This window comes from Choloepus didactylus, chromosome 18 (assembly GCF_015220235.1).
Source record: "Choloepus didactylus isolate mChoDid1 chromosome 18, mChoDid1.pri, whole genome shotgun sequence".
NCBI classification, from domain to species: domain Eukaryota; kingdom Metazoa; phylum Chordata; class Mammalia; order Pilosa; family Megalonychidae; genus Choloepus; species Choloepus didactylus.
In genome coordinates this window covers 14146252-14159904 of record NC_051324.1, presented here as the reverse complement: position 1 = coordinate 14159904, position 13653 = coordinate 14146252, and the positions used below count along the sequence as shown (strand labels likewise).

Below are 13653 nucleotides of genomic sequence, written 5' to 3'. Positions count from 1 at the left end.
TGAACTGTGGTCAAGAATTCAGAACTAGACACAAAGATGGTATTGAACACATGAATGTGACCATGACAAAGAAATCAGAAGGTTAAAATAATAGAAAATGTTTCACTTACATTAATCCCAAAATGCACTTTTGGTTAAAGAAGAAGAAAAATTCGGATTTTGTTTCTTGGTATCTCTTTGAAAATTTGTATTAAAAATTGTTCTCATTCATTTAAATAAACTGTAATTCTAATAAAAAAAAAAAAAGATCAATGTGGGCTAGCATGACAAATTAGAATCCTTGGGAGCTCCAGACGTAGAGAGTCCACACTCACCAGCAGTTTTCCATAGACCTCCATCAGGTGCTCATGAGAAAGATTTTGGCAAGGCGGAAAGCTGAAAGAGCCTCCTTCAGTACTACCCAAATATGAAAGCCCTCCTGCTAACTGGGCTCTTTTCTCATGTGAACTAAAAGGTGTAAGCCACTTAGGGATAGACAGAAAACTCTCTTTTCCAAGAAAAAACCTACTAGAACTAATAAGTGAGTTTAGCAATGCCCAAATAGACAAGATCAATATAAAAAAAGTCCATTTCATTTCAATATATTGGAAATGAACAGTTAGAAATTATATTAAAAGCAATACTATTTACAATATCATTAAAACATGAAATTGGGGTATGTTTAACAAAATATACACAAGATCTATGCACCATAATCTACAAAACATTGCTGAAAGAAATATAAAAGACCTAAATAAATGGAGAGAGATGTCATGTTCATGGATCAGAATTTCCATGATATTGTTGAGATGTCAATTCTTCCCAGATTTATTTCTAGAACTTTATAGAAATTGACAAACTGATTCTAAATTTTATATGGAAGAAGAAAGGACCTAAAATATCCTAAACAATTTTAAAAAGAAAAACAGACTTAAGCTGCCTGATTTCAAGACTTAATTTTAAGCTATCAAGTTTAATTGATATTGATATTAGGCTATTAATATTAATAATAAAGATAGTATGTACTGATGTAAGCACAGATATATAGATCAGTGGAATAGAATACAGTCTAGATATACACTCACTATATTTAGTCAATTGATTTTTGTCAAAAACCCCAACCCTTCTCATACCATTTAAAAAATTAATTCAAAATGAATCATAAATCTAAATGTAAGAATGTAAACTACAAAATTTCTATAAGAAAAAAATAGAGAAACATTTTTCTGACTGTGGATTAGACAAAGATTTCTTAGATAAGACACAAAAGTCATGAATCATTAAAGAAAAAAATGACAAATTGAGCATTAATAAAATTTAAAATTTCAGCTGTTTGAAGGACACTGTTAAGAATTGAAAATACAAATCATGGACTGGGGAAAATATTTCCAAAAATAATATCTGACAAATGGTTAAATAAAGACTATACAAAGAACTCTTACAACTCAATAAGAAGTAGAAAAACTTCCCAATTTTTTAATGGAAAAAGATTTGAGCAAACACTTCACCAAAGAAGATATGTGAGTGGTAAATGAGCACATGAAATGATGTTCAATAGCATGAGTCATTGGGGAAAGGTAAATTAAAAACACAATGAGATACTACTACACTTCTAATAGAGGGGTTAAAATTTTAAAGACTAATGATACTAAGTTCTGGTCAGGATGCGGAGCAACTGGGAATCTCATGCATTGCTTCTAGGAGTGTAATATGGTACAACCACTTTGGAAAATAGTTTGTCAGTTTCCTATAAAATTCAATATCCATTTATGTAGCATCCCACTCTACACTCCTAGGCATTTCCCCAGGAGAAATAAAGATATATAACTACACAAATAACTATATGCACACATGTAACATGGCTTTTTTTTAAATGGCTAAAATCTGAAAACAACCCAAATATTCATCAACTGGTGAACAGCCAAACAAAATGAGCTACATCCATACAATGGAATACTATTCAGTGATTAAAAAAAAAAAGGAATGGACTACTGATACACACAATGTGTATGAATCTCAAAATCATTATGCTAGTTGAAAGAATCCAGCCATGAGGTTATATATTGTGTGATTCTATTTATATGACATTCTGGAAAAGGCAAAAACATAGGGACAGAAATCAGATTAGTGGATGTCATGGGCTATGGATGTAGGGAGGGGACTGATTGCAAAAGTGCATAAGGGGAACTTTTGGAATGATTGAAATGTTCTGTATATTGATGGAGGTTGTCTATACATGACTATATATTTTTATCAAAACTCATAAAATTTTATAATTAAAGTTATACTGTAATAAACCTGACTTTTAAAAAATTATACCTTAAAAAACCCAAGGTGAAAAATAAATGAGGGTACCAGAATCAGTTTATCTGGGAACCAGTTTGAGCTCTGCCATAGACACTGCCTGGCCATGGCCAGTCACCTCAGCCCTCTGGATCTTACTTTTCCCCAACTGTAAAAGGATGATCATATCTTTTCTCCTTTCTTGGAGATATTAGGGAGTTGGGATGATGTCATGAATCTAATATTTCTTTAATAGCATCCAAAACACCAAGTAGATGAAAGAAACTTTAAGGACTGAGGTTGTTTGCCTGCGTCTGGCTTCTTGTACACTCACTGAGGCAGTAATTTTTAGGGCCCCTGGGTGCTAGTTAACTCCTGAGAGGATAGGGCACCAGGACAAAGACTCTCTTGGCCCCTGCCTGACTTCCTTTATAAGACTTTTGGAGACAAACCACTTTGGGTCACTTTTGCGCTCACTCTCCTCTACCCGAGATACCCTCAGTGCTCACAGGAAGGTAAGTCCCCCCCCCCCCACTGCCTAGAGCCTTCCTACTGCTCCAGGCCTTCTAATTGCTTTCCTTCTTAAGTAAGCATGGATGAAGACCACTTAATGAGTTTTGTGTCACTTTTTCCTTGTCAATAGGAGAATAAAGGACTGGGCAATGCCTGGACTCATTACTGAAGGGAAAAGTGAAATAAATGTATCTTGGGAGACAGTGCAGTGAGAGTTGTCAGAAAAAGAATGAATTTTTCATTCAGACAGGAGCTCAACACTTGTGACCCTAAACAAGTTAACTCCTCTGAGCTTGTTTCCTCATTGTAAATTGATTACCTATCTTCAAGAATTTTTGTAATGTTTAAATAGAGTAACATATTATACCTGACAAAAAGTTTATATTCAAGTACACACTATCTTCTACTTTCTTTTCATTTTTGTTTCTCTCTTACCTCCCTCCCATCCTCTTCCCTCCATTCTTCCTTCCTTTCTTCCTTTCTTCCATCATTTGTGTCCTCCAAGTTACCAATGCTAGCTGATGGTAGCAACTTGTTTATAATACAAGCATCTGTACTCCAAATCCAGAGCTCTTTCCACTGTGCTGAATTGTCCTTGGTTACCAGGGAAACTTAAGAGAGAAGTGGGGAGGAGTGAAAGAGGGGGGCAGAGAGAGAGAGAGAGAAGTTAGGCATGGCTTTGTGGAGAGGACATATATAAGAACAATTATGTTTCAGGGCGAATTGGACCTGGGGCTCCCTGAGCCTGGCATGGATATGCAGGGTGGGAGATGATTAGGGAAGTGGAGGATGGACAATTGCTTCCAGGATGGAGAGGATGTAGCTGCTGAACTCTGTCACTGCAATGGGCTGTTATAATTTCAAACCCAGAGTGTGGGTTAAGCTGGAAAAATCCAACTATAAGGACATTTCCTAAGGTGACAAGGCTTCCTACAAATACTGTCTGCATTCCCACCAGATTAATTAACCTGTATCAACAAATTGCCTCTCCTGGGGGCAGTGGGGAGGGGAGGAGGCTTAGGGTATTCCTGACGACTTGATGAATCCTCTGGCTTAAACCTTAGTTCCACCACAACCTCTCTTTTAAGAAGGAGTAGAGTGGTGCATTTAAGAGCCTTGACTTTGGAACTCGATTGCCTGGGTTTGAATCCTAGTGCTGCCATTTACTAGCTGCATAGTGTGGGGCAAGTTACCTTACCTGTTTGCACCTCAGTTTCCTTTCTGAAAAATGGGGATTATAATAGTACCTACTTCTTGGGATTATTTGAGAATTAAGTGAGGTAGTACATGTGAATTGCTTAGAACAGGGCTTGGCTCATAGTAAGATCTAATTAAGTCTCAGTTATTACTATTATAACCTACCTTCTAGAATCTTTGTAAGGATTGAATGAGGTAATATAGCAACATAACTTGGATTGAAAGTACTTGATAAATGTTTCCTGCCACCGCCTCTTATTTTCCGTATGCTAACTTCCATTGCTACTTTTTGCTGGGCATCCTCAATACTGAGGATGGGGTTATATAAGCATGCAACAAACTCCTAAGAGAAGACATTTATCTTCTCCAACCATGAAACAAATACCAGCTCCAAGGAAGGGATTACTGCAGTTTGACTTTGGCAGAATGGAGGAAAGAAGGGTAGAGGTAAGCCCTCAGCACTGCAGATTTCTACTTTCTTCCTCACAGAAGACTTCTCTGGCCCCTAAACAAAAAAACCCCTAAGTCCCCAAGGGACTAAAAATAAACAAAAAAAAACCTCTACATCTGACTTCAGAGTGCGGAGAATTATGTAATGTGTGTGGGGTGACTTCCTCCCCTGCTATGCTCAGATATGTGTTTTCTATACTGTTCTGATATAGAGTGGCCGAGAATCTGCTGTTTTTTTCTCTATATCATATTTTAGTGAATGGGGAAAAATGGCTTGATTTAAGCAAGACCTCTCACAAGTAAACAACCTAGGTATCTCACATGCTTCTGTATTTTAAAAAAAAATGTTTTAATTTGTCCTTCTTAACCTGCTGATTTTGGTGAGATCTAAAGTCACTTTACCTGCATGTCCTAACTCCTCCTCAGACTGGGATTTCCCCTGTACAGGGTCCCGATTACTGCAGCCACAGAACTCTGTCTTCCTAGTTTTGCAGTTTCCTCCCTCCTGAAGTTTCTCATTCTTGGTCATGCTGAACCCAGGATGGCAGCCTATTATCCTCTCTGAGAGTCTTTCTGCCAACTAGGTCATGATCTCCTTAATGGCAAGAGCTGCATTTTCTCCTTGCTTTGTTGCTTCCACAGCACTCTAGCTAGGAGTCAGTAGCTACTCACCTGAAGGGTTCAGCGGTGGTCCCGGTTGGGAGGTAAACTCTGAAAAGGAAAGCAGGGCCTGTGAGAGGCTGGAACACATGTTTTTCCCCATTGAAGTCAGCACTGGCCCAACAGAGTTCAAGTTCAGCAGACAGCTGAGAGTATCTGCAGAAAACGACATGATGGAGGTGTCACTGATTACCAAAATCTATATTCATTTTTTGGTGCTATAATTTTGGGTGGCCCTATGTGTGACTTTGGGCAAGCTTCTCCTCTTTGTAGCTCAGGTTCTGGTCCCTTTCCCCATATGCAGTATTAAAATTATCCAGATTATGAATTGTCTAGGCTATCAGAGGAGAGAAGGATCAGTTGAAGACTGGGTCCATAAGGAGGACTTCTTTAAGGAGATGGGAAAATGAACCAGGTTTGAGTCTTGAAGGATGGGTAGAATTTTGATATGTGTAAGGAGGAGAGGGTTTTGTGCAGAAAGAAGGACTAACACAGTCAAAGAGAGAGGGATGGCCCAGCATATGCAAGAGTCCAGAAGAAGAGAACCTCAAAGATACCTTTCCAGACTCACCTGTCCCACTCACACCTGAAGAGATTTGGACATACCAGGTTCAGCCCTCAACTGTCCATGAAGCTGTGGGAATATCATAACTGCCACCATGTGTCAATGAGTGGAAGTCCACTTAATTATCTCTGGACAGCAATTTCCCTCTTTTCTCTTGGAAAAGCTTCTGATCTCCAACCCCCCATCATTCCCATATCAGTTAACAGTAACTCAATCTTTCCAGTTGCTCAAGCCCAAAACCTTGGAATAATCTTTGCACCTTCTCTTTCTCTCATACCCTATGCCCAGCTGTTAGTTCTACCATCAAAATAAATCCAGAACTCTAACACATTCAACAAATAGATAATTTCAGAATGAAAGGATGAAAAGATCTTAACTTCCTTTAACAACCGTAATAATGCTAATACTGAAAGTCTTAGGAACACCATTCTTCCCTTTATCACACACGTTTTCATTTACAAAGCCTCAATAACAACATATGTTCAGAAAATATAGTGTTAAGGTTGGCTTGGGACAGTCCCAAGTTTGAGACTCAGCTTTGTTAAGAGTTTTGTGTTCTTGGGCTATTTATAACCTTTCTAAACCTCAGTGCCTGATTTATACAGAGATAATAGTAGTTTCCCAATAGAGATTTATGAGACTTAAAAGAGAAAATAAAAATAAAGTGTGTAGTACAATATTTATAGTGTACATTTAATAACTGCTGTTAGTATTTTCTTATATGCTTTCATGTCAATCTTTAGACTCTGTGTATTTCTGTACTTTGATCTTTTCCTTGCTCCTCTCTTTCCTCACTTTCTGTCATACCTCTTTTGATATCATAGGATCTTGTCCTCCTATCCCTCTCTTTTACATTGTTAACCTCTTATGTGCTTTCTAGAACTTTATACATTTATTCAGCTATTCAGAGCTGCTATTCAGTTAGTACACTTTGATACCACCTTAATAGTTGTTAAAATACTGAAATACTTCCATATCATATTGATAAAAAGCCACTGTCCTGTGCCTCCAGAGTAGTTCTCTCCACCCCAGTCTCTTCCCTGAGCTTCTCCCTGAACCAGCAAATAAAAGGTGAATGCCTGCTATAGAAGGAGCCTCCAGGATCCTGGTCAACCTCTAGGCTGCTATCCATTCCTATTGGTTGGTGCCCATGATCATCCCAGCACCCAGTAGACCTGTGTTAAGTGCCTACAATGTGTCATTGTTTTCCCTTTGGCAGGTCCAAGTCTCCTCCCACTACCACTCTCAGCAGTGGCCTATGGAGCCAGGTGCCCAGGAGAACAGGACAACTGTCACTGAGTTCATCCTTCTTGGCTTGACAGGAAACATAGGGCAGCAACGTATCCTTTTTGCTATCTTCCTCTTTGCCTATGTAGTTACAGTTGGGGGCAACCTCAGCATCCTGGCTGCCATCTTTGTGGAGTCCAAACTCCACACTCCCACGTGCTATTTCCTGGGGTATCTGTCTCTGCTGGACATTGGGTGAATCACTGTCACTGTTCCTCCAATGCTGACATGTCTTCTGACCCACCAGTGCAGAGTTACTTATGCTTCCTGCATTTCCCAACTCTTCTTCTTCCACCTCCTGGCTGGTGTGGACTGTCACCTCTTAACAGCCATGGCCTATGACCACTACCTGCCCATCTGCCAGCCTCTCACCTACAGCACCCACATGAGCCGTGAAGTCCAGGGTGCCCTGGTAGGTATTTGCTGACCAATCTCCTTCATCAATGCTCTGACCCACACAGTGGCTGTGTCTGTGCTTGACTTCTGTGGCCCCAATGTGGTCAACCACTTCTACTGTGACCTCCCACCCCTGTTCCAGCTCTCCTGCTCCAGCATTCACCTCAATGGGCAGCTGCTTTTTGTGGGGGCCACCTTCATGGGGGTGATCCCCATGATCCTTATTTCCATATCCTATGCCCATGTCACAGTTGCAGTTCTACAAATCCGCTCAGCAGAGGGGAGGAAGAAGGCCTTCTCCACATGTGGCTCCCACCTCACTGTGGTCTGTATCTTTTATGGAACTGGCTTCTTCAGCTACATGCATCTGGGTTCAGTCTCAGCCTCGGACAAGGACAAGGGGATTGGAATTCCCAATACCATTCTCAGCCCCATGCTGAACCTGGTCATCTATAGCCTCCGGAACCCTGATGTGCAGGGTGCCCTGAAAAGGGTGTTCATGGGGAAGAGGCCCCCAGCATGAGAAGGCAGGGGTATCCAACTTCCCCTTCCCTTACTCCTTGAGCACCCTTATGCTTTTGTAGGCTGAAGGCTTCAGGGTTGGGTTGAGGGATGGGAGGAAAGTAGATACTGTGGGCCAGGGTAGAGTATGGTTTGCTTTAAATTAGGGAGAAAGGCTAAAGTTTAGGTAAAAGAACATATAAGTTGCTAATAGAAGGTGAATTAAGGAGGAGAGATAGCAGAAAACTGTAATGTGAGTCAGGAAATTGGAACACAAACTATTTGTTATTATTATTTAATGACTGTTCAATTAAAATAAATTTCAGATTTTAATAAAAACAAAATTCTTGGCCTACTTTTTAAGATGAATTATATCTATGCCAGGGTATAGGGTCTAGATTTTTAAAGATTCCTCTTCAAGAAATAAGTCCAGGATTGTCAAACTAAATTGGGGTTTGTCATGCTCTAGGAGCAGGGAGCTGACTCCTACCAGAAAACAATGTCAGCACCGTTCTTCAGAGCAACATCAAACATATGTTCCCCAAACCAGTGTTCCCATCCTAATTCATCAGCAATTCATCCATAGAAACACAATTCATTCATACATACATTTGATGATACATAAAAGCATCATATTTTCATGAGAAGGAGCATTGAGAAGTAGTTTTATGTTTCCTTTTCATGGCAAAATGCACTGATTACATTTGGCATTCTGCTTAGTGTACACATACAGATAATTAGAAAAGGTGGGGAGAATAGAATGGATATTATTTTTAATTCAGTGTTAGAGGACTGGAACCCAAGTTTTTTACCAAAGGCATAAGGACTCGGTGAGACTATTTAAGGAAATCCAGGAAGGAATGCCTAATAGATTGGTAGTCCATTCCATGTGCTCTTGTGGCCATTTCTAGAATCTATTTTGTGAACCATTTCAGATACTTCCTGGTCAAGAAGTTGGAAGTCTGAAAAGATTGACCTTACCTAGCATGCTTTTTGGTTGCTTGAACAGGAAAGCATGAAACTTTAAGGTGTGTAGGAATATTTCTCAGTCAGGCAGAGGTATTCTCCAAATCCAGCCACCCACAGTCAGTCTCCAATTCCAGCTACCCACCAGGTCCTGCTGAATTTTCCACAAAAATCTCTTACAAACAAATTCCTGTCTTCTTTTAGACAGCTGCCACCCCAGTTGTGTCCCAGGCCATTCCACTGGGTCTCCTGCAGTTGCCTCTGACATCTGTCCTCCTCCCATTCAGTGATGCCTAGACTGCCAATTAATCCCCCTGGAGCACTGTCTGCCCATTGTAGTTTCTTTATCCAAAGACCGCCAATTTCTGATCACCACCATAGCAAACCTAGACCTTTGTCAGGCAAGTGAGGCCCTCCATCATTTATTCCTGGCTTTTTCACTCAATCTTCACCTCCTCAATACAACTTTTCACTCAGGGCTGGCTTTTCCTTGACAGGTGACTTGTGCATCCTCTATGCTTTCATTCATTAATCTACTCTGAAGGAGTGTGGCCCTCACAGCACAGCACAATCATTTCTTTTATGCATTTCTTGCTGCTTCTTTTATTCTTCCCAACTAGATTATAATCTCCTTAAGGACAAGGACCATGTCTTATATTATACTGTGTCCTCCAAACACCCAGCATAGTGCTGAATACATGATTGATGTTCAGTCAATACTTGTGACTTGATTACTTAATCATAGAAAGCCTGACCTATGAAAAGAAACTTGTCTTCTACATAGGAGGTCAGTGAAACTCTAGATGTTTTCAAAATACTTCAGAGAGTCCAATATTTGGAAGAGATAAAGATATAAAGAAAAAAGGGGGAAAAAAGAGAAAAACTTGCTTCTGATGAAATAAAGATACTCATTGAGTTTGACATAAACAGGAAGATTTCCTGACTTTGTGCACAAATTGCAATGCCATTTCTTCTTAAGACCAGGAGAAATTGTCTGAAGCTAAAGCCAAAGAAGTGTTTCTTTCCTGCAAACAATCAGGAGACAGCATTTAGTTAACAAAAGCTAAGTATGGATCACCGGGGTGTGAAATCCTGTAATATCCAAAGACTCTTCATTTAATTGGAAGCATATTGCACAGAGGTGAAATAATAATAAATGAATGATAAGAAGTTATGCCAAAGTGTTTGCTTTTCTTTAATTCTTGTTCTAAAGTTTTTAACTCTGCTATGCAAATATGAATAATGGATGTTTCATGTCATTTTAATAAAAAGCATATTTTTGTTTAAAAAGAAGAGCTAATATATTGACATGAAAATATGTATACCACATACTGCTAAATTTAGAAAGTGCTGATAATGTGACATGTATATGTGATTATGGTGAGAAATCCTGGAGCCTTTAAGCTATAGATGGTAACTACCCCTGTGGAGGGAATAGGGCTGGAGGGAGCAGTGGGAAATGGAGAAGGACTTTACATTTTACTCCATCTGCTCTGGTGTTATTTAAAGTTTCACATTGAGTTCTGTAATTTTAAAAACCAAGAAAAATAAATTTTAAAAATGCTAATAGTTAGAATGTTGGAAGGGAAGGGCAGGTGAGAAGACTCTAATGTCTTCTCTCCAATTTTCAAAGTTTCATGTATAATCCTCACCTTTAAGAAAACTAGCAAGTTGGCCCATCCATACAATACAAGGACACTGGGTTCATTGATCAAGATTCAGAGTACAGGAGGAGACATGAAGTGGTTATCAGTTATCTTGTCCATCCCTCCTCTTCTGAGTTAAGAGCCAAACCACGCCATCCCTCTCCTAAAAAGATTCCCTCAGTGAACCCTCTGTGCTCTCATCCTATTGCATAACCTTGGAAATTAAAACATCAACTTCCATCCCATTCTTTTTCAATTTTCTAAAGCTAACAAAATGCAACATACCAGAAATGGTTCGGCTTTTACAGTGGGGATTTATTCACTTACAAGTTTACAGTTCTAAGACTGTGAAAATGTGCAAATTAAGGCATCAATGGGACAATACCTTCTCAGAAGACAGGCTTCCGGTCAGCACATGGTGACATCTGCTGGTCCTTCTCTCCCAGGTTTCATTGCTTCCAGTTTCTGCTTTCAGTGTCTTCCTCTCTTAGCTTCTGTGTGTTTCTCTCTTTTAGCTTCTCTATCTTATCTCCTGTGTGGGACTTTTCTCTAAACTTCTCTGGGGTTTTTTTCTGTCTTTTATCCTCTCAAAAAGGACTCTAGTAAAAGGATTAAGGTCCAATTTGAATGAGGTGTGTCACCTCTCAGTTGAAAGAACCTAATCAAAAGGTCCCACCCAATAAGTCTATACCCACAAGATGGGTTAAAAGAATGTTATTTTTCTAGAGTATATAGCAGCATCAAACTACCACACATACCAACATTCATCCTTGCTCTAACAACACCATTTCCTTCCCTTACCACTCTTGCACTGTTGCCTTCTTCTGAATCATTTTTATATGATTCCAGTTAAAGGTCCTGATTAATCTTGGTTGATGCCGATGTGTGGAATTTCACAATTCTCTGCACTGTGCTCATAGGTTCACAGTGTCCTGGCACAAAAAGGAACTTTCAGAGATTTTTTGATCCAATGGACCTGACTTCAGATAGATCACATCCAAAGAAACATATTCCAGGTTTTATCAGTCTTCAAAACACCTATGAACTTTTTTTGCTTGAAAAATGGAAGTTGCTATTTTTATTTGTTCTTTTAAGGTATGACAAGTAATTTAACATACACACATATGCACTGTATGTGTGTGTGTAAGAGTTTAAAATTATCAGTCAAATTCTTGATTTTGTTGAGAGCAATTTTGGCCAAGACATTTTAGAACAATTGATCAAGAAAGTAAAGGGGAGGACCATCTTGGAAATGTCCACCAATAGCATTGTCAAACATTTAGAAGCACTGTTTGCTGACTGGTATCCAGCCTTGGATTTTTTTTTTAATTCAATTTTATTGAGATATCGTCACATACAATGCAGTCATACAAAATGTACATTCAGTTGTTCACAGTACCATTATATAGTTGCACTTTTATCCCCAAAATTAAATGTTGAACATTTTCATTATCACACACACACAAATAATAAGAATAAAAATTAAAGTGGAAAAGAACAATTAAAGTAAAAAAAAAAAAAAACAAAAAAAAAACACTGGGTATTTTTTTTTTCGCCCCCATTTTTCTCCTCATCCATCCATACACTGGACAAAGGGAAGTATGCTCCATATGGCTTTCCCAATCGCATTATCACCCCTCATAAGCTACATTGTTATATAATCGTCTTCAAGATTCAAGGGTTCTGGGTTATAGTTTGATAATTTCACGTATTTACTTCTAGCTATTCCAATTCATTAGAACATAAAAAGGGTTGTCTATATTGTGTGTAAGAGTGCCCAACAGAGTGACCTCTCAGCTCCTTTTGGAATCTCTCTGCCACTGAAGCTATTTCATTTCCTTTCACATCCCCCTTTGGTCAAGAAGATGTTCTCCATCCCACAATGATGGATCTAGATTCCTCCCCTGGAGTCATATTCCATGTTGCCAGGGAGATTTACTCCCCTGGGTATCAGATCCCATGTAGGGGGGAGGGCAGTGATTTCACCTGCCAAGTTGGCTTAGCTAGAGAGAGAAGGCCACATGTGAGCGACAAAGAGATATTCAGGAGGAGGATATTAGGCACAGTTATAAGGAGGCCTAGTCTCTCCTTTGCAGCAGCAGTCTTCCCAAGGGCAAGTCCTGTGTAGAGGGCTCAGCCCATCAAACCACCAGTCCCCAACGTCTGTGAGCACATCAGCAACCATCGAGGTGGGGAAGCCCTATACCCCTGCATTCTCCACCAGCTCCTCAGGGGGCATCTGCATACTTTTTTCATTTTTTTATTTAACTCTTTCTTTATTAATTATTAACTATATCCAAAACAATTTTTAAAAAACATACAATAAAAAAATTTCAAACAAACCATAACAAGGGAGTAAGCAAAAGACAACTAACCTAAAATAATTACTTTACTTCCAACATGTTCCTACTCTACCCCAAGAAAATAACCTAATATAGCAACATTTCTGTGAACTTGTTCCTACCATACCCACCAGAAATTAACAAACCATAGTCATTCCTGGGCATTCCCAGAGCATTAAATTTACCCATGATAACTTATCTGCTCTTATTGGGTTACCATTCCCGCTTCATTAATTGCTCTCTATTGCTAGTTCCCCTACATTCTACATTATAAACCATTTATTTTACATTTTTCAATGTTCACATTAATGGTAACATATTTCTCTTTTTATGCCTGGCTTATTTTGCTCAGCATTATGTCTTCAAGTTTCATCCACATTGTCATATGTTTCACGACATCTTTCTTTCTTACTGCTGTGTAGTATTCCATCATGTATATATACCACATTTTATTTATCCACAATATAGATAACCCTTTTTAGGTTCTAATGAATTGGAATAGCTAGCAGTAAATACCTTAAACTATCAAACTACAACCCAGAAACCTTGAATCTTGGCAATTGTGAATAATGCTGCTATGAACATTGGCGTATAGATCTGTTCGTGTCACTGCTTTTAGATCTTCCGGGTATATAACAAGAAGTGCAATTGCTGGATTAAAGGAAAACTCTATATCTAGTTTTCTAAGGAACTGGCAGGCTGACTTCCAGAGTGGCTGAACTGTTATGCAGTCCCACCAACAATGAATAAGAGTTCCAATTTCTCCACATCCTCTCCAGCATTTGTAGTTTCCTGTTTGTTTAATGCAGCCATTCTAATTGCTGTGAGATGGTATCTCATTGTGGTCTTAATTTGAATCTCTCTAATA

General features: G+C 39.0%; 1 pseudogene; it reads left to right on the top strand.

Moving 5' to 3' along the window:
- The first annotated feature begins 6905 nt into the window (after nt 1-6905).
- On the top strand, nt 6906-7853 carry LOC119514403 (annotated as a pseudogene).
- Nucleotides 7854-13653: the final 5800 nt, after the last annotated feature.